The following is a 25295-nucleotide window of genomic DNA, read 5'->3' on the forward strand; positions in this document are numbered from 1 at the left end:
CGAAGGTGTGAGTTGTAAAATGGTAGTTGTCTTTTTGGATAGGGCTTTAACATTTGAATTTTGGTTTATCAACATGATCATACAGTCACAGGATGGTTTGGGTTGGAAGTGACCTTTGAAGGTTATCTAATCCCACCCCCCTGCCATGGGCAGAATCACCTTCCACCAGACCAGGTTGCTCCAAGGCCCGTCCAACCTGGCCTTGAACACTGCCAGGGATGGGGCAGTCACAGCTTCTCTGGGCAACCTGTGCCAGGGCCTCACCACCCTCACAGGGAAGAACTTCTGCCTAAGATCTCCTGTAAATCTCTTCTCTGTCAGTTTAAAGCCATTCCCCTTTGTCCTGTCCCGACAGGCCCTTTTCTCCAGCTTTCTTGTCAGCCCCTTTAGGCACTGGAAGGTGCTGTAAGGTCTCCCTGGAGCACACTCTTCCACTAGACCAGGTTGCTCAGAGCTTTCTCCAACCTGACCGTGAACACTTCCAGTGGTGGGCCATCTGCAGCTTCTCTGCACAACCTGCTCCAACATCTCACCACCCTTCAGATGTGGAGGTGCTGCTGAAATGCTGTCTGGTCTAAGTTTGGAGGTTGCCGTGACTGCTTACGTGAAAACTAAATTTTAAGCAAGAAACAGGAGTGTATGGCTTTCATCTTCCCAGTTGCCTGGTCCCCAGATGGGTTCATAGACCCAAGTGTGAAGTAGGTGAGGGAGAACCAAAGCATTTGGTTGTGGTGATCAGCTTTCTTGTGTGGTTTGGGCTGGCACAGCTCTGTTTTCCTTAGGGCTTTTGGCAAGAAATCTCTGGCTGGAGCTCCTGCTTATAAAATTGAGATGGCCATTTATTTTTTCCTTTCACTTAGTCTGATCTGTTCAGGCTTGACATCTGGGGCAGGGACAGTCTAATTCTGTGTATTTGCGTGGTGCCAATCATAATAACGCTTCACTCTCAGATCCTTTGGGTCCTGTTGCAATGCATGGCTCTAGTGGGTTTGGAGCAGAGGTCTTGCTGATCTGATATCCCCTCTCTGATGGCAGCAGCTTAAAGAAGATGTGAAAATATCCCTGGAGTGGCAGCTACACCTTATCCTGCCCTGGGAAAGTATTTTCTCCTAACCTCTGGTGGTGGAGGTGCACATTGATGCTCTGAAGAGGAAAGATGAAGATGCTGACTTTTCTGGTCCATCACTGACTTCAGTGGGAAGGCTCTGCAAGAAAACTAAGCAGAGGTTGATTCTGAGGGATTATACTGAACTCAAACTCCTGGGCATAAAAAGGCAGCTGCCGGGCTACAGATAGCAGCTACTTGTAGGGAACACGTGGTCTTTCATCCTTTCGCTACTGCATGTCAGGAAGAGGCAGTTGTCTGTAGTTTTCCCACTTTGCAGCTTTTTAAACCATAGCAATTTGAGAATTAATATTTTTTGTCTGTTTGTTTGCTGAGAAGCAATTCTTATAAATAGGGCAGCCATGAGCTCTTTGGTGCTGGGTGTTTGGAGGTCATTCCAGTGCTCCATCTCCTGAGCAACCCCCTGTCACACCAGCCGGATCCTGCCTCTGAGAGGGCAGAGGATCAGGATCCTGCTGTGGTTTGGAAGTTGGGGGCAGCATGTTTCAGAGCAAAGGCTTTGCTGAGCAGCGGGATTGCTGTAAAAAAGAAGAGGTTCCTGGTTCCTGCTGTGTCCATCTTTCAGTGAGAGCTGCTTCTCCCTGCTGCTTTTTTTTGTCTGGCCTCATTTTATGCTTTGCCTGGTGGAGCCTCAGCCCTCAGTGCGGTGCCAAAAATGGTCAGGGCTTTCTCTTTCTATGCACAAATGAAAAGATGAAGCTTATGCACATTTGAATCTTTGGAACATAATGAGATTGGAATCCCTAAGGGTTAAGGATTTCAACATTTCCTGTGAGTTTTGTCCCTTTTTGCACGTGCCGCCTTCGGCAATCTCAGGGTACGCTCTTCTGTAATGCAGCTATTTTATCAAATTGCTTTGCTAGTAGTATATAATTTTGCTCTAACTGCTGCTGATGGCAGTGTGGAGATGATGATAGGCTCACAGATCTTCCTTTTAAAATAATTCGTAATAGACCAGGCTCGGTTCTTCACATCCTTATGGTAATGGATGGGTGGAGGCTGGTGCTGATTTCCTTGCACCTTCAGAGATGGCTGCACTGCTGGAGAAGAACTTTCTGCATGATGTTTGGCTCCATGGCTATTGATGAGAAGTGTGGTGGGAACTGAGACCACCATGTACCTCGTTGGAGACCGACTGGGATGTGTCCTGCATCCCTCTGTTGCAGACACTGTACATGCAATGAGTTTCTGAGCATGTTAGTAGTCAGACTGGGATTATTTTAGTTGTGATACTAATTTCCTTGTGCTGCCCCATGGTTCTAGTGGCACCATAGAAATGCCTTGTGTTTCCAGCTGAGGATCTGAAAAATAAGATCAGCATTATAAGTTAGTTTCCCCTTTGTGGTTAGTTGGAGAATCATTTCTCCTGCTTTTCGTGCTTGAAAGGGAGGAAGATTGGAGGTTACCACATGAAGAGTGTCCCATCCCTGACAATCCATGGTTGGCGATTCCTGATGCTGAGCCTTAACCCCAAACCCATCTTTTCCCCAAGTTTTCTAGGTACAAACTCTGTTGAAGAAGAAGGAAGTGGCGTTGCATGAAAACAATATCATCATTGGAGCTTTAATTCAAAAACATAACGAGCTTTTGGGGGGCTGTGGCTGCCTCATCCCTGGCAGTGTTGAAGGCCAGGTTAGACAGGGCTTGGAGCAACCTGGTCTAGTAGAAGGTGTCTGCCCATGGCAGGGGGGTTGGAACTGGATGAGCTTTAAGGTCACTTCCATCCCAAACCATTCTGTGATTGTGTTTGTTCCCATTTGGGAATAGGTAGGATGCTCTGGATGATCCTGGCTCAGCAGAGATGATTTTGTTGACAGGCATTGCCGGTACCGGGGGCCGCTGTGTACACTACAGACGCAGCTGGCTCACAATTAAGGTTGGTTACCTAACCCGTTACAATTAGGTAAGAATAACAAAGGCAAAACGTTTATAAAAGTGAGGCTGAACCCAGGGTGTCTCTTGATTGTCTTCTCTTGTCATGTAATTGAACCCTTAGGACCTCTCTGCTCCATGGGAGGTCAGCTATTTTCATAACTGGTTTATAATTACTCCTGTTATTGAACCTCTTATGAGGCATTAAAGCTACAGGAAGAAGAGTGAAGAGGCAAGGGGAGGGTCTGCATGTAGCACTCTGCTCCCAGCCATGGTGTTTATGAAGCATTTTGGGGCTAGAAAGTACCTCAGAGTGCAAAGAACTACGTTTTTCTGGCATTAGAAAAGCAAAGGTTGAAGAGGTGTTTCATTGATTCAGAAGGGATCACACAGCAGGACAACCAGCTTGGGGCCAATGCCATTAGCACACTGGTGCAACCCTCAGGGGTGGTCTCTGCGCATACTGGGCTGCAGGTTAATTGTGGGGCGCCTTTCCTTTGGGGGTATGTCCTAAGGTGCAATTACATACATGCCATGCCTGCTTCCACAGTGGCTGATTTAAGCAAGCAGCTCATGACTTGTCCTGGAGATGATCCATGCATAGACCATTTGAGGACATCTCTGCTCTTTGTGCAGCCTCCTCCCACCACAGTGGAAGGGACAGAGACTTCCCCAAATGCCCCCACAGCAACAAGACCATGGCAGCTGTTGAAATCCTCATGTTCTGAAGCCTGCCAGTTACACAGAAGGGGAGAAAACCAATGCAGTGTGTATGGGGATCCCCAGCAAGATAAGGATGATCCAAGTTCTACACAGCTCTGAGTAGGTTGCTGGAGTTCTGGGGACAAAACAGTGGGAGGTGTGTCTGTATATATCCCCAACAAGGCAGGGAATCATACAGTCACTGAATGGTTTGGGTTGGAAGGGACCTTAAAGCTCATCCAGTTCTAACCCCCCTTGCCATGGGCAGGGACACCTTCCACTAGACCAGGTTGCTCCAAGCCCCGTCCAACCTGGCCTTGAACACTGCCAGGGATGGGGCAGCCACAGCTTCTTTGGGCAGCCTGTGCCAGGGCCTCACCACCCTCACAGGGAAGAACTTCTGCCTAAGATCTCATCTCAGTCTCCCCTCTGTCAGGTTAAAGCCATTCCCCTTTGTCCTGTCCCTGCAGACCCTTGTTGAAAGCCCCTCTCCAGCTTTCTTGTCAGCCCCTTTAGGCACTGGAAGCTGCTCTAAGGTCTCTGTGGCACCTTCTCTTCTCCAGGCTGTACAAGCCCAGCTCTCCCAGCCTGTCTCCATAGCAGAGGTGCTCCAGCCCTCAGAGCATCTTTGTGGCCTCCTCTGGACTCACTCCAACAGCTCCATGTCCTCCTTCTCCTATGTTTTATATATGTTTTGCTGTCAGAGCTTCAGCTGCCATGAATTTGTAACAGCCACACACATGCATAGACACCTCCCTAAGCTTTGAAGCTGCTGATGCAGAGCAGGGACTGGGCAACCTCAAAGCCTCTCTCAGATGAGCAAGGTTGGCTGAGTTGTATTTTGTCACCAGTTTCTTCCTCAATATATCCAGCCTCTGGGCTGGAAGGGACTTTAGGCTTCTAAACATCACACTGGTGTGTCAGAGGCTGTAACTTAGAGGCTGGAAAAAGCAAAGGTTGAAGAGGTGTTTCATCGATTCAGAAGGGATCTTGCTCCCCATTGTAGCTGGTATGCCTGAAAGTATGGGACATGCTTAATTACGTTCAGTTTTTACTTAAAGTTTGCTCTTTTGAACTGGAGTAAATACAAACATTAAGTGCTGACAGTTGCTTAATCTAGACATTTACCATGAACTTCATTTTCTAGATACAGAAGTCATAACCCATCCACTTTTCCAGTTTCCTATAGCTTGTTTTAAGGGATGGAAGAAGCTGGCCTTAGAAAGTGCTGATTTTGCTGGCTTTGGCAGCAAAAAAGGCTTGAACGTGCAGCGTGGTTTTGTTGCTCTTTTAAACAAAACAAAGCTGTTTTGTTCCTCCTTTCCCACATGTATCTTTACCTTGGATGCTTCTCTTTTGCTGTTTGCTACCTGGAGAGAGTAAGAAACAATTCTGGAGCTTGGCTGTCATAGAATGTTAATGCAGTCGTGTCGATTTAATCATCTTGGCAAAGTGCTGAGCCTGCCGTGTTTGTGCTGCATTTATTCTGCTCAGCTCCTGCACTGGTCCATGTGCAGGTGGGCCAGAGAGATGCTGTCAAAAAAAAGGAGGGCATCCATCTACGGAGAGAAGCTGCAGGTTACTGGAGAAATTCTTGGCTGCTAGAGCATCAAGAAAATCTCATGTGGAATGTTTGTCTGTATAAATAATTAGTAGATGATACAGACTGGTGTTGATTGGGTAAGATCCTTGTAGCTGGTCAATATAGGGTGATTTGTAGGGTTTGTGTGTAAAGCACAAGGCACAGAGTAGTGGAGGTAACTGATGGTATCTGATCTGCTCTTGTTGCCGTGTTAGCTCTCTCAGTCAATAGACGTTTGCAGGCTTCTCCAAGAGAGCCCTCATGGGACGTAGGTGAGGCTGGGAGTTAATTTGAGCAGTTGTAAAACCTGAAGAACATTTTCCATTCCTTCACAGAATCATAGAATCCCAGGTTGGAAAGGACCTCAAGGATCATCTGGTCCAACCTTTCCAGGCAAACCATGACCTAGAGTAGATGGCCCAGCACCCTGTCCAGCCGAATCTTGAAATTGTCTAATGTCGGGGAGTCACCACTTCCCTGGGGAAGTTATTCCAGTGCTGGTTGTTCTCATGGTGAAAAATTTTCCTCTAATTTCCAACCAGAATCCCCCCAGGTGCAACTTGTGCCCATCTCCCCTTGTCTTTTCAGTGTGAATCCTTTTCAAAAGGGAGTCTCCATCTTCTTTGTAGCCATTCTTTAAATACTGGAACAATGTTTCATTCATCATGAAAATAATTTTCATTCTGAAGTTCTCCTCCTGGAGTGTCATCTGCTCACTGTGAGGCAGCCGTGTCTCAAATAAACTAAACCTCATTTTCCCTCCCTAACCTGGGATGACATCCGTTCAGATGCTGGCTTTTAAAGGTCACTGTCAATTGCTCATTTTACCTCTGTTACAAATAGGCAGGATACTGTGCTAGGGCTTGTCTTACTCCACATTCCTGTATACTACTTCTCCATCTCTTTGTACTCATTTAAGTCAGGAAACTCTGAATGGTGGGAGTGGAGAATTCAGATTTGTCAGCATTTTATAACTCTGTTACATGCTGTTGCCCACAGCTGCACAAGATCAGGCTTGAGGTCTTTTGAAGGGACTCAAATTATACAATCACAGAATGGTTTGGGTGAGAAGGGACCTTAAAGCTCATCCAGTCCCAACCCCCTGCCACAGGCAGGGACTCCTTCCACTAGACCAGGTTGCTCCAAGCCCTGTCCAACCTGGCCTTGAAAACTTCCAATGATGAGGCATCCACAACTCTTTTGCCTGTCATCATGAAACCTCAGATCTGTCATTATGCCTGGAAATGCCAAGCAGCCAGACCATTGTGTCCCATCCCTGTGTGATTTGTGCTTCTTCATTGCATTCTTGTAGTCAACAGTTGTTTTAAATTTCAATTTTGGAAGAGCTTTTGTAAGATACCCTGGGTACCATTGCTGTTGATATAAGATGGAAAGCCAAGAACTACGGTCTGTTTGGGGCTGCACGTGCCGCCTCTTCTTTTGAAGGCAAGCATAAAAGTCAACATTAAAGAAAGGAAGATCTGGGCTTGGAGTGCCCTGTGTCAAATATCACCACACAGGGATATTTGACAAGAACAGCCTTAATTTCTTTTTTTCATTCCTTTTCTGCAGACCTTGGTCCTTGAGTTGGAGATTTAATAGCAAGGTGGTGCCTTGTGATGGGCTTGGCATGATTTAGGTTATGCCAGCAGGTTTAGAGGGTAGAAGAACTTGGAAGGAAGGATCATTGACTTTAAAACTTGTTCTGAGCTAATTTGCTTGAGATGAACCATTTGGAGCCTTTTAGCTCAAACCCCTGATTTAGGAGGAAACCTAAAAAGAACCAGTATTTGTATAATCGTGTCAATGCAGAATTGAGACTGAGATGCTCAGTGGTACGATCTGATGGTGTCATTGAATTGTCACAAGGTTTGGTTTATTTTATTATTTTATTTTATTTAATTTTTGTTTTATTTTCACCTTTTCCTTCCCTTCTCTTCCCTTCCTTTTCTTTCCCCTCCCTTTTAATTTATTTTAAACTATGTAGAAAAGTTCGTAGTTTCTGCTGTTCTATTAGCAAGTATCTTGGAGAAAGAAAACCATCTTGAAGTAGATGTTTCTGTGTGTGGTGGTTCTTGTCGGTGGGAACGGCTGAAGGTCAGGAAGAGTTCCCAGCTTGCTGGCAGGCTGTAGCAGGGTGTGTGGTTGGGTTGTGGGCAGCAGACGCGTCCCTTGGAGAAGGTTTGCCAGTGGTTTGGGTGATGGATGAGCCACGTGCAAGGTTGGGGCTCGGTGCTGCCGGCAGGGAATCATCTCCCCTCTGCTTGCATGTTTTCTGCAGCCTTCATAATTAATCACTGTGCCCAGGAGAATGGGCAAGAAAATGAAAGCCGGGCTCCTTGCAGGAGCTCTGTAGCTTCTGCAGTTTCTTTGTATTCCAAATTCTTTGTGTTATTTAACTCTGCACTGGAAAGTTGGGTTTACTGGTTTAATTTCCCTTTTTACAGTGATATTGCATCAGCTTCTGCTCCTCCAATTCTTTCAAATCTCCTTGAAAGTGAAGAGATGGAGTGAAAAATACACCAAAGGCAGAATTGGGGTGTTACACCCAGGTTAATGCTGATGTTCTCATGAAAGGCAGATGCAGCCAGGACAAAGGCATCTATTAATCACTCATTTAACACAGCAGCTGGAATCAAATCCATTGCTGGAGCCAGGCCATTCCAGAAAGGGTGATTTTTTGCTGCTGAAGGCATAAAAATGTGAACAGCTGAAGGGGTGGAATTTGTTGGTGAACTCTTGAAACTTCCCATATTTGTCATTTTATTTTTAATTTATATTATGCACTTCCCAATTCATAGAATCATAGAATGGTTTGGGTTGGAAGGAACCTTAGGTCATCTTAGTCGACCCCCCTGCAATGAGCAGGGAAGATGCTACCTGGATATTAGTCTTTAATTCAGTTATTCTGCAGCTGTATCTGTATAGGGTTTCAGTTCTCTGGGACTTCCTTCCATGTCTATCTCCAGCTCTTTTTTTCCTACCCTTTTTCCTCTTAATTTTTTTTTTAAGTATTTAGGCTTTTATTCCTTGATACTGATATAACACTGCTGCAGTGGCCCCAAGTGTTTTCTCCTTTGCTAACTTTTTCTGGAGCATCATTTGTACATCTCTCCATCCTACCAGCACACACTGTTTCAAGTTTCTGTTCGAAGTTTCCTCCCTCCATGGCTTTTGAAGCACTTTCTCCTCCTGTTCTTTGATGTCTGTGGCTGTGCTGTGCAAATCCCATGATGGAAATGGTTTTGATGAAGAGAATTAGAGAAGTGAAGTTCCTCTGAGCAGGGCAGTGGAGGAAGGACCTTCTTCAGGGTTCTTAAAATCAGATGTTCAGATGCCACACTAATGGCAAAATCAAAAATACCTGGATCTGGATCAAAAGAGCCATTTTACAGCCCAAACACCTTAAGGTTCCTGTTTACTTTTATTTATACTGTTCAAAAAAAGAATAACATCCAGACTTTGATGGTGCCTGCGATGTGACTCTTGGGATGAAGGTACAGTGAGTCCCCATGCTCCTGCTTGGGCATTAGGGTGATTGGGACCAAGCTCCCCTCTGGAGACAGGTCCCATTGCTGGAAGGCAGAAGGGTGACTATAATTTGGGGACTTTTTCCCCTGAGTTGGGTTCCCCTCGCCCAGCTCCATGGTTGGAAGCAGCTGATCTTTAAGGCCCCTTCCAACCCAAACCAGTCTGTGATTCTGTGAAAATTGTAGCTGCATATACTGTCTGTGGTGCACATCAGTGCTGGGGAGAAGACCAGGCTGGGGTCCTGATCACCGCCAGGATGATGCGCAGCCTGACCCTGGATTTATCCCATGGTCACCAGTTTCTAAATCCAAACTGACATTCAGAGCAGCCCCTTTCCCAAGCTGAAGAATAAAAGAGCTGCTGCTTTTAGATGCAAAAATGTCCCTTTTTATGGAGGCTGAGACGCGGGAGGTGCAAGAGGGCTGGTATGACTGAAGTAAAGGAATTTTTTTTGTACCTTAGCTTTTCCTCCTGTGAAATAATAATTATTCTGTGGTGTAGAAGAGTGCTGTGGGGTTAAGTTTAATAAAATCTGTGACACATTCAGCAGGGATGGCACTTTACAGGGGCACACGGATTAAAAACCTGTGTTGTGCCTGAATAATAATAAAAAAAAAAAAAGCAAAATTGCTTTTCATTTCACAAGGTGTATTATTTACTTTTTCAATGTAAGAGTCCCTGGGATGGGACCGGTTCTGTTTGAAGCCACAGCAAGCTGCAAGCATTGCTGCTCTCACTCGCTCCCTTGCTGTCGGAGCTGCCTGGCAGGTGTCTTCAGCGCTCGCTCGGCGCCGGCACCGCGCGTTGTGTTTCATTAGCAACCAGCCAGAGCGGGAACCGAGTGGGAGAAGCTGGTGGCAAGTCCTTTCTCCCGCGATGGCAGCGGCTCCGTGTGCCGGCAGGCGCTGAAGGGATCGCCAACCCCGCAGGGAGCACATGGGGGGAGCACGCGGGAGCCGGTGAGCTGCACGGCGGCATGTTCGTCATCGGGGGGCTGCGCAGCCGGTGCCCAGACTGGCAGAGCTGGGGAGCTCTCAGGTAAGGGCCGATGGCTCCTTCCCCCTGGGGTTGGTAGTGGTCTGGGGGGTGATTTTGGTGGTGGGTTTGGAAGTGAGCAGTGGGGCTCCTGCTGTGACCCGGCTGGGATGTGGGATGGCGGGGGGGGGGGGATGGACGGACCTTCACTGTCACTTTATTCAGCATTTCTACAACAGCGCGAAGACAAGCCAGCAGCGTCCGGGTAATGAATGGTATTTGCATTTTCCAAGGCTGCCTTCCCTCAGGCATTTTACTTCAGATTTCTTTTACGGATTGAACTTTGCTGAGGGTGTTTTTGGTGCTGTGCCCTTACGCGCAGCGTTCCCAGCATTGAATATAGCCGCGCGCTTGGAGGAGAATGTGCTAAGTAGAAAATGACGTGTTTCAGCGGTGACCTTGAAAATCAATGTGTAAATGTTTAAGCAGGGTAGAGCTGGCAGGAATCCTCAGGGCGACTTGCAGAAGTAAGGACATTAGTTTTCTAAAAAAAAGAAAAAAGTAAATGCTTATTGCTTAATGTTCGTTAATCATTGATGAAAGAAGTAAAAGCAGCAGATGGAGTTAATGATTTCACATGTGTACGGGTTCCCTTTAGCAAAGCATTGCACAATTTGAAGAGCTCTCCCCTTTTGAAGTTCATGTGGGGTTGCTGTGTCAGTGGGCTCCCACACGAGGTGTTATGCTTGAATTTCTCCTGCCCTAAACTTGCTCCTTAGGTCCAGGATGGTCCCTGCCTGCGTGGCAGCTGCCTTGGAGTTGCTGGATTACACAGGGTGAATATAAATACAGGTGCTGCCTTGAGCCCTGTGCGTGGGGGAAGGTGTTGTGGGGCTTTCCATGGTAAATCCAACATTGAAAGTGGCTTCACTGGGATGTGAATCACTGTAACAAGCTGGAGTGAAGTAGAAGATTGTTTAGGATTTATGTAAACCTTTAAAACGCTGCATAAATTGTAGCTGGAAGCAGCACTGCACCTCTCCTGAGTGGCACGAGCAAACTCCCATTTCCAAACCTGCCTCTGTCATTTTTTTTCACTTTTTTTTTTGTCACTGGTGACATCAGAGCATCAATAAATAGCGCAAGAAAAAGGTCCAAGCGTTGGGTATCGTGATGCTGCTTTTGAGTCTTCTATCTCCATCTACATTATCAGAGCTCTGTTGTTCACCCCTTTTAATTTTTTCATGTTACTGATGTAGGTCTTCTATCAAAAAGGGGCACTGTGGCACTAAAAGAACCTCTAAAAACTTAAGATCCAGACTTAGGACCAGGCAAAGTAGCAGAAGGCATTGTGTGTCTTGAAGATGGGCAAATTGGTTGTAAAGATGGTATAGAGGGATGATGATTTGCCAAAAGGGTTGAGAAGTGCTGGGACCTGAAATCTGTCACAAGTTTGTGGTTTCTCTGTGATATTTGCTTTTTAGTATTCTTCTCTGTGCTCCTCTTACACCATCCTCTAGCAGTTTTATGGATGTGTTGACAATGGTGGTGACCAGGGTGAAATCTCGGTGAACAACATATTGTGGGAAATCATGCTTCAGCATTGCATCAGCGATGAAGCAAGTCTTTATGCAAGACCTTAAAGCAGGGGAAGGTGATTTTACTTTGAAATAAATCCAATCCAAAATGGGTTTCACAGATCCATGCTTACATTCTCATATCCAGGAAGGTGTGGGACCAAGACGTGTGGTGGACACGAGCTGCTTATGTCCAGATCTGATGGAGATGGCAGCTCCTGTGCTCCTCACATCTCCTGGCTTTTGAGGGTTTGCATGTGCCTCTTCATACCTTGGAGGAGCAGACAGTGGTCAGTCCATCCACCCTGTCCCATCCCAGGATTTACCTGCTGGTTTTTGTCTCCACTACTGAGTCTCTTGACATACTGCAGGTAGATGTGTGCTAAAATCTTGATGATCTCTTACCCTGGGTACCATCAACATCTGCCAATTTTTAGCCCTTCTTCTGCTGTTTCTTCCTTCTGGTGCTTCCATAACCATCATCCGCATTCACTCAGACCAGTCTGAAGAGTCACTCCATGGTTCCCAGGTTCTTTCCCAGCTCTGATACGAGATGAAAGGACTTGACTCTCTTTGCTGTTGTTGGTGGTCCTACCTGGAAACACACGGGAAGAAACTTTTGTCCCTTGTGAGTGGACAAAGCCAGATCAGCTCTGATATTTGGAGAGGTCACCCTGGACTAAGAGGGGGGTGTGAAGCAAGCAAATGGTTTAGTTCATGAGCATGTGCTTTGCTTGGTGGCCAAGAGGACACAGGATCTATATTGCTGCCAGCTGAAGTGAAGCATCTGTCGTGGCTTGGACTTGCCATGATGTTGCCAGCTACAGTAGCAATGGTGATGTTGCTCTGGCATCACCAGCCCATTGCTGCCAACACAAATACAGGGCATCCACGTGTGCTGGCTCCCAGTGCTCCAGGTTTTCTGTGCTTGCTGGTGATATTGAGACACTCTAGTTGACTTTAGATAACCCCCATCAGCAGAGAAAAGAGGTAGTGAAGGACAAAACCCCTTCCTGCAGCTGGGCAGAGCTTCAGCTGGGCAGTTTTAGGGTGGGAGGGTCAGGAATCAAAAATATGGAGCCAACTCATTGGTAGGTACCAGCACACTTAGGGTGTTCATGGTTTGGTGTCTGCTGGTTGTCTGGGACATCTTCCTGTGGCTGTTCAGGTAGCTGTGACAGCAGCATTGGGTTAATTCCAAGAAAAGAAGCTAGATGCCTGTTATCAAGGTGAGAGATGTTTTCAAAATTGATGGTTTCCACCATATCCTATTTTTGAGCTCTGATTTAATGCTTAAAATGAAGAAATTACATGTAATCAAATCAGCTTTTGCATCATGGTTGCTCCCAGAGTGACAGCAGGAAAGCAGAGCTGGGAGCTGAGCACTTCCTAATAACTTGCCAGCCTTTAAAATGTTCACACTTTGTACTGTGGGCATGTTCGTTGCTTAATTAGTTTGACTTTCGTTATTCTTCCTGGCAAAAGCCATCAGGATCCAAAGGTTGTTCAAAGGGCATGAAATGATGCAATTATTTTTGCTCCTTTTATACTTTTCCTAGCAGGTTTGTGTCTCAAAATTTGGACTTGGGGGAGTGTGATATCGAAACATCTTTGTGTACCTTGTTTTTGCTAGCAGTTGTTTTGATGAAGTTTTAGCGTGGCTTGTCATGAAAATGTTGGTTACGATGCCGAGCATGGTGATTTAGGATTTTTTTAAGCATGCTGATCATCACCCACTCCTTTTACTGCCACTTGGTGTAACCAGTGCAGCTACATAAGCCTAAAAAAAATATGTTATTTCTAATGATGCTGCTCCTTGCAGTGATCCCTGGCTGTGTACAAGGCTCAGCCCCATCCCAAAGTGCTGCTCCATCACCCTGGGCCTTAGTGAGTAGCGGTGAATTCCCCCTGGTCTCCTTGCATGGACTGATTCAACCCATTAAGGCACCGAGAAGCTCCAGCCCTATTTCTTCCTCTTTGCATCCCCAGGAAATGAAGATCTCTGTAGCCAGTGTGGCTGCAGAAGAGGGGTTTGCTTGGAAACCTTAATTATCAAGACTGCTTTTAATTAAATGGGTAGCTTCAACTGTGGAAATAAAATATTTGTGATTCAGGGTGTGGGATATGGTGTTATCTCCCAGATCTGATGGTTGGAAGTGGAATGTGTAGCACTGTGCAGGGTTAGTCCTGGTTGCAGTCAAGGTCTGCCCTGGGTTTCTGCAAGAGAGGCTGCTGGGCTCCCCGTGGGGTCCCATGATGGTCCTTCATTTTGCAGGGCTCTGACTGCTCCCGTCCTCCTCTGGTCTTCACACAGGAACCTGCTCTTCTCCAGGCTTTTTGCCAGCCAAGAAGCAGTTATCCAAGATAGTCTTGAAAAGGTTGTCTTCTTAGAAAAGGCTCTTGATGATGGATGTGCAGATGGATGGGTGGGAGAGCTCACTATAATCAGCCTCAGCTCCCACTTCTCTTTGTGGTGGTTTCCAGCCAGGGTGAGATCCAGCCTCAAACAGGAACAGGGTTGCATATACATCATGAATTTCCTCTTCTCAAGCATGATCAGTGTGATGTGCAGCAGTGTCTTCTCACACGCCTTGCCTGAAGCTCCTGAGTTACCCAGGTAGCTGTCAGCAGCTTTCAGGATCCCTCCCTGTGCTGATTTTATCTATGTTGCTCTCCGAACCTGTCTGGGGTTCGCACACAAACAGGACATGATGTGTGCATCCATGTCTGAAATTAATAGGAATTATCTACTATGGAATGCTGTTCATGGGCTTGGGTCTATAGTCAGAGGACTGGGAAGGGCACGGGGGCACCAGTTTGCTGCTGGTCAGTGTTACCTCCTGCCATTGCACAGCCTGAAGGGAGGAGTGGGTGTAGCAGCAGAGCAGTGCTCACAACTGCTAGATACTTGTCCTTGCGCAGCGTGATCTCCAGTAGCATTTTCTACCCATTGCATTTTCACCCATGCCTGCTCTCCTTCAGCTTGTTGATATTTGCCTGCATTATGGCAAAGGAAGTGCCTTTCTCTCTGCTCAGGCAGCTCCTGAAGTAGTTCCCTGCAGGCTGAGTTTTGAGGGGCTGTTTTTTTGTGGGACCATAGACTTACAGAATGGTTTGGGTTGGAAGGGACCTTAAAGCTCATCCAGTTCCAACACCCTGCCATGGGCAGGGACACCTTCCACTGGACCAGGTTGCTCAAAACCTCATTCAACCTGGTCTTGAACACATTTCCAGAAGGGCAGTAGGGTTTGTGGTTAAGTTTCGTCTTCCTCTCATAACCCATTTGCTTTTTAAGACCTGGAAAGTATCTTTTCAAAGTACTACTTGGTGCTGCACTGGCAAAAGCCGTGGTCCTGGAGGGTGATGTGGAAACAGGGAGGGTATCTAAAGTCATGTTGTGACTTCAGAACATGAGCAGAAAGGATGTCCAAGAAGGACAAGAGGCATCAAGCAGATGTAGGGATGCTACTTTGCTGCTCTTTGAGCCATTTTGACCTATGCTGCCTGCTTGCTGCCCTGTTAAATCTGCCATGGAGTGATTGTCTGAGAGAAGAGGGACGCTGACTGTAATGGAGGGGATGGAGACAGGAAGCTGGAGAGAAACAGGATGTCTGTGGGGTGTTTGGGCAGTGCTGGAAGAGCCAAGGTACGATCCCACTTGGCAGCATCAGTAAGTAGGAAAGCGGTGCGTAAATGAGACTGGTGCTGGGGGTTTTCAGAGGTTAAAACACCAGATGGCTTCCCAAAAAAGAGCCCAATGGTTTGTGGGCACAACACAAGTAATGTAAAATAGGGGTAACCTCTGCAAAGCTGCTGAAGTTAATTGTGTCTTTCTCCCCCCTCCTTCTTCCCAGTACATTCCCCACTGCCTTATTTACCTCTTAATTATATCACATCTAACTAGCTCTGTAAATACCTCAGGGCAGGGATCCTCATGTTTTGGAGACGTCTGCTGCAGCTGTGAGTGATGGTAATAAGGGATTAATAATGATGCAACAAGCTACAACTTTGCCTCTGTTGCGTGCTACCGTTGCTGGGTGGGTTGGTTTTATTTTTTTACTTCTTCTTCCATGTGGTTAGTCTAAAACATCAGCTGAGAAGAGAGGGAGGTGTTTTGAAATCTAACCCTGACGCAAGTTAAGATAATTGAAAACCAGAGGAAAAACTAATCTGCATTTTTGAAGTGGCATTCCCTGCAGTTTGCCCAGTTCTTCTCTAAGAGGGGTCTCTTCAGCCTTGCGTTTCACCCCTCCTCGTTCTGCTTGTCCCCCTTGTGCCTTTTCCTCCTGCTTTGCCTTAGCACGTCATTGTGTGTTGGGATAACTGTGACCTCTGCAACTTGGAGGCAGAGAAAGAAACCTCAAGGAGGACTCTGAAGAGCCAGGTAAGCCTCTGCCAGCAGACAGAGGATGATACCACTACAGGCTGGCAGCCTGGTGTTGTGGTACCCTCAAGGATGCAAAAGTCCTGATCTGATTTGGTCAGGTTTAGACCACAGAGTTTAATTTTTGAGCATGTCTTGAATATTGGTTGGTGTCTCAGAGGCAGTTCCTGGCTTGCTGTGTGATCTCAAACTTACCATTTCACAACCCACAGGCAATTTCACTGTATAATGTGTTTTCCTTTGGAAATACTTCCAGGTAGCAGCATCCTCCCCATAGAGCCTCCAGTAACGGGTCTCTACTCTTGATCATAATCTCTAGGTGTTACTATAATGCAAATAAATAGTAAGAAATCCAACCCATTTCCTACAGTATTACCTGTCATTCGTCCGTAGCTCTCTAGGAACCCCTCTTTTTTTTGTACTTTGCTTCTGAGTGCCTGGGTATTTGTAATAAGCAGGAGCAAATGGTAGCTTCTTGGAACCTTGCTCAGGTATAGAATCATAGAATCACAGATTGGTTTGGGTTGGAAGGGACCTTAAATCTCATCCAGTTCCAACTCACCTGCCATGGGCAGGGACACCTTCCACTAGCCCAGGTTGCTCCAAGCCCTGTCCAACCTGGCCTTCAACACTGCCAGGGATGGGGCAGCCACAGCTTCTCTGGGCAACCTGTGCTAGGGCCTCACCACCCTCACAGGGAAGAACTTCTTCCTAAGGTCTCATCTCAATCTCCCCTCTGTCAGTTTGAAGCCATTCCCCCTTGTCCTGTCCCTACAGGCACTTGTCTAAAGCCCCTCTCCAGTTCTTTTGTCAGCCCCTTTAGGCACTGGAAGCTGCTCTAAGGTCTCTGCAGCGCCTTCTCCAGGCTGAACAAGCCCAGCTCTCTCAGCTTGTCTCCATAGTAGAGGTGCTCCAGCCCTCTCCTACATCAGTGGCAGCTCTTGGGTCCCCTTGCTTCAGAGTGGCAGGAGGTAAACGCAGCTTGAGTTTGAAGGTAATGAAACCATAGTTCATGGGATTTGGTGTCGGCTGAAGTGATCCATGGTGCAATGCTGGTGGCATCCAAAGAGGATGGTCCTGCTTCCAGCTGGGACACAGCAGGGGGCTGCAGGTCAGGATGTTGTGGAGGTGTTTCAGTTCTTCTGCTGTAACACTAGCCAGCATTGCCGATGGTGGTGAAGTGGTTGATTTCTGAAGCAAACTATTCTGCATTTGCATTCATGAAAGTAAAAATAAACCTTTTGCTACCTATTCCGTTCCTCTTCCCAAAGCAGCTCCGTTCCTTTTCCCGAAGGATCCTGCTGTAATTATTCTAAATAATTCCTGTACCTCTGTTGCCATCCTTCTTGGGAAGCTCCTTGATGATCTTGCTCTTCCAAATCAAGACTCCTCATCCCAGGTTATTTCAGTTTGAAAATCCCCCTGCTTTGCATTCACTGTATGGATCACACAGGGACCACACAGACAGGGGTGTACTGTATGCAATTCAGACCTGCTGTGTTCAAGCAGCTTCTCCTTTTCACTAGGGTTTGGTCATACTACACCCACTTTGTTGTTTTAATCTTGTATTTCATATAATCTTATATTTTAATCTTATAATTCCCTTTAATTACTTTGTCATTCATTCTGTTCTTTTAGGACCAATTGTAGCTATCTGTCTGCTGAGAAGGTGATCTCAGCTGTGTATAATCCTCTGTTTGCTCAGCTAATTATGTACAGACAGCTACCAATGCCTTCTAAAACCCCATACTCTTCATTCTCCATGCTCTGCTGACCGTGTCCAAATATCCATGAGCACTGCTATATCATTGCTGCATTCTGCAAAGCTGCCATCCAGTATCTTGCTAAGTATTATCTGACTACTGTTAAATGTTTAAAAAAAAACCCTGTAACACCACCCCAAGCCAGTAAATGACAGTAGGAGCCAATTGTCCCTGGGGCTGAGGTTATTTCCCTCTTGGTTATTGATTAGAGTTGTGTTTGACCGAGTTTCATTTCATTTCTTGCCTGTATTTTTCAACTCCATGGGATGCTTCATAATCCGGTTTTGTTCTCAGCAATGGTTATATCTCTTCAAAATCTTGTATGCAAATTTCAGTAGCTGCCTGATCCCTAATTAAGTTAAAAAATGGGGAAAGGCTTAGCAGATACCCTCTGAGCACCATCAGCTACCTCTCCCCCACACCGCTGAGTGGTTTAGGAGATCCTTAGTGATGCTCTGCAAACCTTCTCTGACTGTGGAAGAAGAGCTCATGCTGGTAGCACTCTGTATCTCAGTTATCATCTGCTTGAGAGCAAGATGTGGTGTGGTACATTGCTTATTTTTTATACTTTATGAAAACTCCACACCACTAAATGTGCTCAGGAAACATCAAGGATGCGGCCGTATTTCTCTAAGGCAGTATCATCAGTTGGTGACAACAATCTTCATCCCTTTTGGCAGCAAAATCCTGTAGGATGCCCTCTAGAGACTGGAGGCTTTTCTTCATCCTTGAAGGAGCAGGATGGTGCACCCTGTGCTACCTTCTGCAAGTGAGAAGGTGGTCTCTGCCCTGACTCAGCTGTGATGAGAAGCTGGTGGAGATTGTTGGCTTACAAATGGTCTATGTAGCTCTGAAACCTGCACAGGTGAAAAAAAACATACATGTGGCTTTGGTCATGCATCACCCCAACTTGGGTAGAGGACAAGGCAGCTTGAGGATGTTTCTTTAACACCAGTAATCCAATTACTCTCTGCTTAGATCTTCATTTGATTTTATAAGGGTTTGGCTTCATTTGGAAGAGGCTGTTAATGCTTTATTTTTTAAGCTGCATTTTTCTTTCTGTGTGGTTTTATTTTTTTTTAATATCCCCCTATACAGCCTTTCAAAAGTTTTACTTTGGCAGAAAAGAAACCCAATTCTGTGTTGTGGTTTTTTTTCATTCTATCTTACTAATGGCTTTCCTTCTCTATTTAAAAAGCTGCAGCACAGCACTTAGCTTGTCTTGCTGATATGGTTGGTTACCTGAGGGTAGGACATTAATTGTGAAGGTGAAGCACTTGCTTGCTTTGATGAATTGTTTGCTTTGGTCAGGAGTAAATTAATGGTCCTGGTGAGCAAAACCTTCTGCTTGTGACACCACATTCGGCATCCCTGTGAGCGATGGTAGGACCTTTTGAAATAGCAAAATAGAGGTTCATGTCTTCTCAAGTCTTTGAAATGCACTGAGAAAAAAAAATGCTTTTCAGAAGAGCAATTAGTAACTTGTTTAAATAGTTGGGGTGTGCGGCTTGGAGAAGAGTTGGGTTGTGTTTTGGAGCTGGGCTAAAACCCCAAGCTCTCAGTGGTCACTGAAGCATGGCCAGGATGAATGTTTTGCACCAATGATGTGTCCATGCAGCATCCCACACGGTGGGGGGCTGTAAAATTAAGGGACTATTTTTAACAAGAGAACACTGTTTCCAGTTAAACAGTCCCCTTGTGGCATCCCAGTGGAAAGGATGCTCTGCTCCCAGTGCTCTGGAAGGATCCTCTGGATTAGAAGGTGTGGGGGGCTCTGGTTGACACCTCTGTCCCTGGTCTACACCCAGTCCAGTGATTGTGCATCTCCACACCTCTTTCGTCCTCTTTGTTGGGTTCCTGGGTGTCTGTGTGGTATTGAGGGGAGAATTGGGCCCAGAACCTTTTGGAATTGTTGTGGTTTAAGTACAGTCAGTAACTCAGAACCACGTAGCCACTCGCTCACTCCCCCCTTCCTCCCCCCCCACTCCTGGAGGGATGGGGAGGAGAATCGAAAGAGTGTAACTTCCACGGGTTAAGATAAGAGCAGTCCAGTAACTATGGTATAACACAAATCACTGCTGCTGCCACCAATAATGATAAGGGAAATAACAAGGGAAGAGAATACAACTGCTCACCACCCGCCGACTGATACGCAGCCCGACCCAGCAGTGATCTAACCCTTCTGGGTAACTGCCCTCAGTTTATACAGTGGGCATGATGTGCTGTGGTATGGAATACCTCTTTGGTTAGTTTGGGTCAGGTGTCCGGTCTCTGCTTCCTCCTGGTTTCCCCTCCTCCCTGGCAGAGCATGAGACTCAGAAAGTCCTTGGTCAGACTAAACACTACTGAGCAGCAACTAAAAACATCGGTGTTATCAGTGCTGTTCCCAGGCGGAAAGTCAAAACCACAGCACTGCACCAGCTACTAAGAAGGAGAAAAATAGCTGCTGCTGCTGAGCCCAAGACAGGGATACACCTAAAATGTGGGTAGCTGGTAAAAGACTTTCAGGAAGCAGATGGATACTGTAAATCCAGGTTGAGGCATGCAAGGTGCTAGTGTAGGTGTTTTATGTTAAATTTTTCTGAAGCTTTTTGTCTTCAGCAATCAGGTGTTTATTTATTTTTAATTCTGTGAAAAAAAGTGTATGTGTTTAACCTTCAACAAAATCCTAGTGATAGCCAACACTTTACCATGGATGGTTAAACCCATGATAACCCTGCCCTGTCTGTTAATCCTCAGATACTTAGATACCAGGCAATCTAATTAGAATTTTATAATGATATGGTGATCAAGGGGCTAAAAAACACACTCTCTTATATTTTTATTTTTGGTGTGCTCATTGAATCCTGGTTAGCTCTTCAAGCTGTCGCCTTCCAGACTTCTTCCACAGCAGCCAGCCAGCAGCTTGCATCTTCAGCACTGGAGCTGTCAGTCAGGAATTTAGCATCAAGTCTAATAAAATTGATTAATTTATTCACAGAGAAACCATGGCAGTCTTTTCAAACAAGCTCTATAATGCCGTGCTTTGCTAAGTGAAGAATTCTCTTCAGCAGATAAAATGTCATTTGGGGACAATGCCAGAACGACTTTCCTCCGACTCTTGCTTTTCATGAGATCTCAGAGATGTTTGGGTTCCTGCAGCCCAAACCTGAAGGGTCTCCTGGGGTTTTTCAGCCTCATGTTGCACCTGCCTCTGTGGTTTGACCTTGTCCCTGTGTGAGATGGCAGTAGACGGCACCAAAAGACAGCAGACTGTCTTCAGGAGGCTTGTCCAGTTGGAGAGGGTATTGCAGCTTTGGCTTTTCCTCCCCCTAGCAAGCACCCATGGCTGATGAATACAGTAGGGCAGTGAGAGCTTCTCCAGACCATCATTCTCCTCTGAGATGTGCTGTTGGTGGAAAATTATGATGTCCCATCCCTGGCAGTGTTCAAGGCCAGGTTGGACAGGGATTGGAGCAACCTGGTCTAGTGGAAGGTGTCCTTGCCCATGGCATGGGATTGGACTAGGTGGTCTTCAAAGGTTCCCTTCCAACCCAAACCTTTCTATGATGGTGTGACAAATTCACATCCCACTAAGATGTAAGGGTGTCACTCCTCTCAGTCCCACCCCGGCTTGTTTGACCTTGCAGCCTTGCCTTTTTCTTTCCCAGTGAAGACTGTTATTGAGGGTTTCTTCTGTCATCTCTCCTTTTCCACCCACTGAAGTCTTTTTACATTTTCACAGCTCCCATTTGTGATCCTCAACATTTTGGCTTTCCTCTCACAAACAAATTGAAGGTGGAGAGTCTGAGTAAAATGAACCTACATCGCAGTGTGAGCACCAGAAGTCTTATCGAGAGCTTAGGAGAAGCAGACCAGAGATGGACAGTGGAAACCAGAGGTCCCAGATAGTGGTGAGTGGAAACCAGAGGTCCCAGATAGTGGTGAGAGAAGCAGAGGGGCGTCTGTCCTGCCACTTGCAGTGACTTTTGTTGTACCTGCAGATATTACTGGTGGTGGAACCGTGCAGAAGAAAGCAGAAGTATTCCAAAGCATTTGACTAAAAGGAGGACGGATGTGAGTAAACAAAATAAAGCAAGAAATAGCAAAAGAAAAATGGGTAGATTTAAAACTGGCTGATGCAATAGCCCTCTTTTAGGTATCTTCAAAGCATGGCTAGAGGTTTAGTCACTAGATCTGAGGTCTCAGCCCTCCCACCAATTCACCTTCTTGGCATTTTTGGGTTTCTTAACAGGTATATTTTATATTGAGTCAGTGTAAGGCATCTTGAGTTTGCTCAGGCACCTCAAACAAAAACGTACAGCTTAATCCAAGAGTTTCCCCACCCTGCAGCTCTTCCCCAGTCTGGAATATCGGTGGGTCTTGCTGGGCTTATGGTAGAAGCTGAACAGAAATGCAGACAGGTGTGATGGTCATCAACTGCTGGATTTTAAGGACTAAATTTTAAACTAATTTTAGTTTGCCTCACTGCATCGTAGATGCTAATTAAGTACGCTTTGTGCTCAAAAAGTGGGGAACTGGTATGGCTGTCTGGGAGCTGTTAGGTCTGCCTTTTCACGCCGTGCCTTCCCTGAAACATGTTATTTGGATGCAAGTCTGGAAGATGGGGTTGCTGGCTGTCCATTATTGGCATTACTGAGGCTGGAGAATTTGCTCTGCAGCTGCAGGCCAGCACTCCAGGTTTGTTATTTAATCCATGTATTTGAGGTATCCAAGATATAATGCAAGTACATAAGAACGTAACATAAGAAGGAAGTGGAGCTGTTGGAGTGGGTTCAGATGGGGCCATGAAGATGTTCTGAGGGTTGGAGCACCTCTGCTATGGAGACAGGCTGAGAGAGCTGGGCTTGTTCAACCTGGAGAAGAGACGGCTCTGAGGAGACCTTAGAGCAGTTTCCAGTGCCTAAAGGGGCTGACAAGCAACTTGGAGAGGGGCTTTGGACAAGGGCCTGCAGGGGCAGGACAAGGGGGAATGGCTTTAACCTGACAGAGGGAGATTTAGGTTAGACATTAGGCAGAAATTCTTGGCTGTGAGGGTGGTGAGGCCCTGGCCCAGGTTGCCCAGAGAAGCTGTGGCTGCCCTGTCCCTGGCAGTGTTCAAGGCCAGGTGGGATGGGCTTAGAGCAACCTGGTCTGGTGGAATTTGTCTGCCTGTGGCAGGGGTTTGGAACTGGATGAGCTTTAAGGTCCCTTCCATCCCAACCCATCCTGTGATTCATATGATTCTATGAAATGTGTTAGGGTTGTGTCTGTATATATAGATAAATAAGTCCTGCAAATCTGTGAGAGAAGGACTTGTAGCCCAGCATCCCCCTTATAGCAGGTCCATAACCAAACACAACACAGCAGGTTTACAGGGTACAGACCCTGATGCCACTCCTGAGAAGTCTTTTTTCCCCACTCCATCCTGCTCCCTGCCTTCTGGTCAAAGGTGTTGGGGGTAGCTTTGCCAGGGAAAGCTGGGGCTTGCCAAGTACAATCTCTGCTGATGGGGTTCCAGTGCCATGGTCCAATGTAGGATGCCCTGATGCCTTTGCTGCTTGTTACAGTGATTTTTATGAAGCCACATGTGCTTGTGCTGCAGTTTAATTTGTGCTACATGAGAACCTGATGTATTTGTACGTTGTGCCAAATACTTTCTTCTCCCCATGGAGAAAATGGTGTAATTGCAATGTGTAATTCACAAGCGTAATATGAAACTAAGTGTGTAATGTTCTGTGACTGCGAGGGAATTAGCCTTATTTTTCCCTCTCAGAAGCTGTATAAATTAACCCACTTTTCCTATCAGTTACTGGGAGAAAAGGTTATGCTTCTTGCAGTTCTATTTTGTATCTTATCTCTGCTGTAAACATTGCCAAGCGATTCTTGTTGGTGTTGAGAGATGAGCGGCTCCACAAGGAATACTGCTCAAGGATGGCAGCTAAATTACATATCCATTTCTGGGTTCACCCCAGTTTGTGTTTATAACATATTCCCATTATTAGTGCAAAGTGAGTGGAAAATAAAAAGGGTAATACATTTTTGCATTGAAAGAACAAGGTTCCTGCTTGCAGTGTGATGAAAAGCATCTTCTCCCAGAGACGGGACAGAGCTGTTGTAGTGGGCAAGGGTTGACCCCCATGCAGAGCCCACCATGAGCCCTTGCTCTCGTGTAAGCAGAGGATGGCCATTTTTACTGTCCCCTAGCTAAATTTCCCTCCCTGATACTGGTCAGTGTGCTTGGTGTCCCTAAAAAGAGGTGGGCAACAAGAAAAACAATAATTTATAATTAAAATTATGCATACTGAGTCTTGAATTGTCTTTTCAGCACATTAGCTGAAAGAGCACATCACCGCTCTTTGTTTTCTTTCCAACAGTGTATGTTCATTTATGTCACCTTGCTACCAGCCTTGCTGCGTCCAAATATATTAACCATGTATGATAGTGGGGAGTCTGAGATGAGCTCTTAGTCAGAAGCTCTTCCCTGTGAGGGTCGTGAGGCCCTGGCACAGATTGCTCACAGAAGCTGCAGCTGCCCCATCCCTGGCAGTGTTCAAGGCCAAGTTGGACGGGGCGTGGAGCAACCTGGTCTAGTGGAAGGTGTCTCTGCCCGTGGCAGGGGTTGGAACTGGATGGACTTGAACTGGATGAACTTCCAACACAAACCTTTCTGTGATTCTATGAAATCTAAGCAGGATGGCACTTAAGTCCAGATCTTAAAATGAGACTTAAACCTCCCTGCATCCACCACTATAGAAATGTCTGCAACCATCCCATCACCTAGCTGGTGGTTCTTGTTCAACCCAGGTGGGTTTGGTTTTCCCCTCCCATGGACAGCTCTGTAGTTGAATGCCTTTATTCTGGTTGTTGGATATGCAGAAATACATGGATGCGAACGCGTGCAGAGTGCGTGCTGACATTCATGAGCAACCCTATAATAAGGCAGTTGGCGTGCTTTGGGAAAACAGCTGGTATAAGAAGAAATTTGAATTTCTATTGGGCTTCTAATGAGGATAAAAACCAAAGTGGTTTTAATACTCTGAGATCTTTGCATGGTCTTAAAATACCTGATCAGAGTAACTTTCAAGGGAAAATGTGTCGTCATCCTTTTAAGTGGAGTTTTCCCATGGGTGTAGCAAGTGGTGGTGGTAGAATAACTCAGCTGAAATGAAGTTATGACCCATACAAACTGAAAATATGTGGTGGGTTCCCATTTTACCTATCACCAAGGTATCTGTCTCTTAATGTCTTGTTGTGCGGCTGAAATGAATTGGGGCTTAATTTTGTCTAGGATCTTGGGAAAAGGATTGAAATGGAGAGAGGTAAGAGCCACAGCTGAGAGAGGGTGGGCACCTATATTGGAAGGGAGCCTGGCTTCTCATGAAGAGGAACCTTCACCCCCTGCTTGCTTGTAGCTCAGTCTGCTGAACTCTGGTGAGGCTCAGGGCCTCCCTGTCCTGTGCACTTGAAGATGGAGCTGAGTTCAAATAGTGAGGACATTGGGTAGTTGCACCAAGGGTGTTCTGCCATGGACATTGATAGTCCCATGGCAGCAGCATGATCCTACCCTAGTTACTGCTAGCTGGTAGCAAATGTAGACACAGATCAGGCAGGAGCATCCTCAGGAGAAGGGGATGAACAAGTATCAAAGCAACACAGAGATGAGTTTTGCCAGCAGTGCTGATCTCTTGAGCCAGGAACTATCTCGTAAGTGGACACCTTCTGGGGAAGGCTTAGAAGAATCTGTAGGACAGTGTGTTTTAGCTGGAAGAGCTAATGCTTGAAGCTGCTAATAATTTATCAG

At 46.2% G+C, this 25295-nt stretch overlaps 1 protein-coding gene across 8 annotated transcripts in view; it reads left to right on the forward strand.

Annotated features, from left to right (window-relative positions):
* The window catches only part of NCOA1 (nuclear receptor coactivator 1), a 189642-nt gene that overhangs the window by 91216 nt on the left and 73131 nt on the right, over positions 1-25295 (forward strand). Inside the window, exon 1 of one of the 8 annotated variants that reach the window (XM_062618551.1) lies at positions 9574-9851. The exons of the other annotated variants lie outside the window; for them this stretch is intronic. The gene's annotated coding sequence lies outside the window, so the exon portion shown is untranslated. Of the gene's footprint in view, positions 1-9573; positions 9852-25295 lie in introns of those variants that run through there. 8 annotated transcript variants of the gene reach the window in all.

This window comes from Pezoporus occidentalis, unplaced genomic scaffold (genome assembly GCF_034315485.1).
Source record: "Pezoporus occidentalis ecotype Australia unplaced genomic scaffold, CSIRO_AGI_Poc_V1 ctg201, whole genome shotgun sequence".
NCBI lineage: Eukaryota > Metazoa > Chordata > Aves > Psittaciformes > Psittacidae > Pezoporus > Pezoporus occidentalis.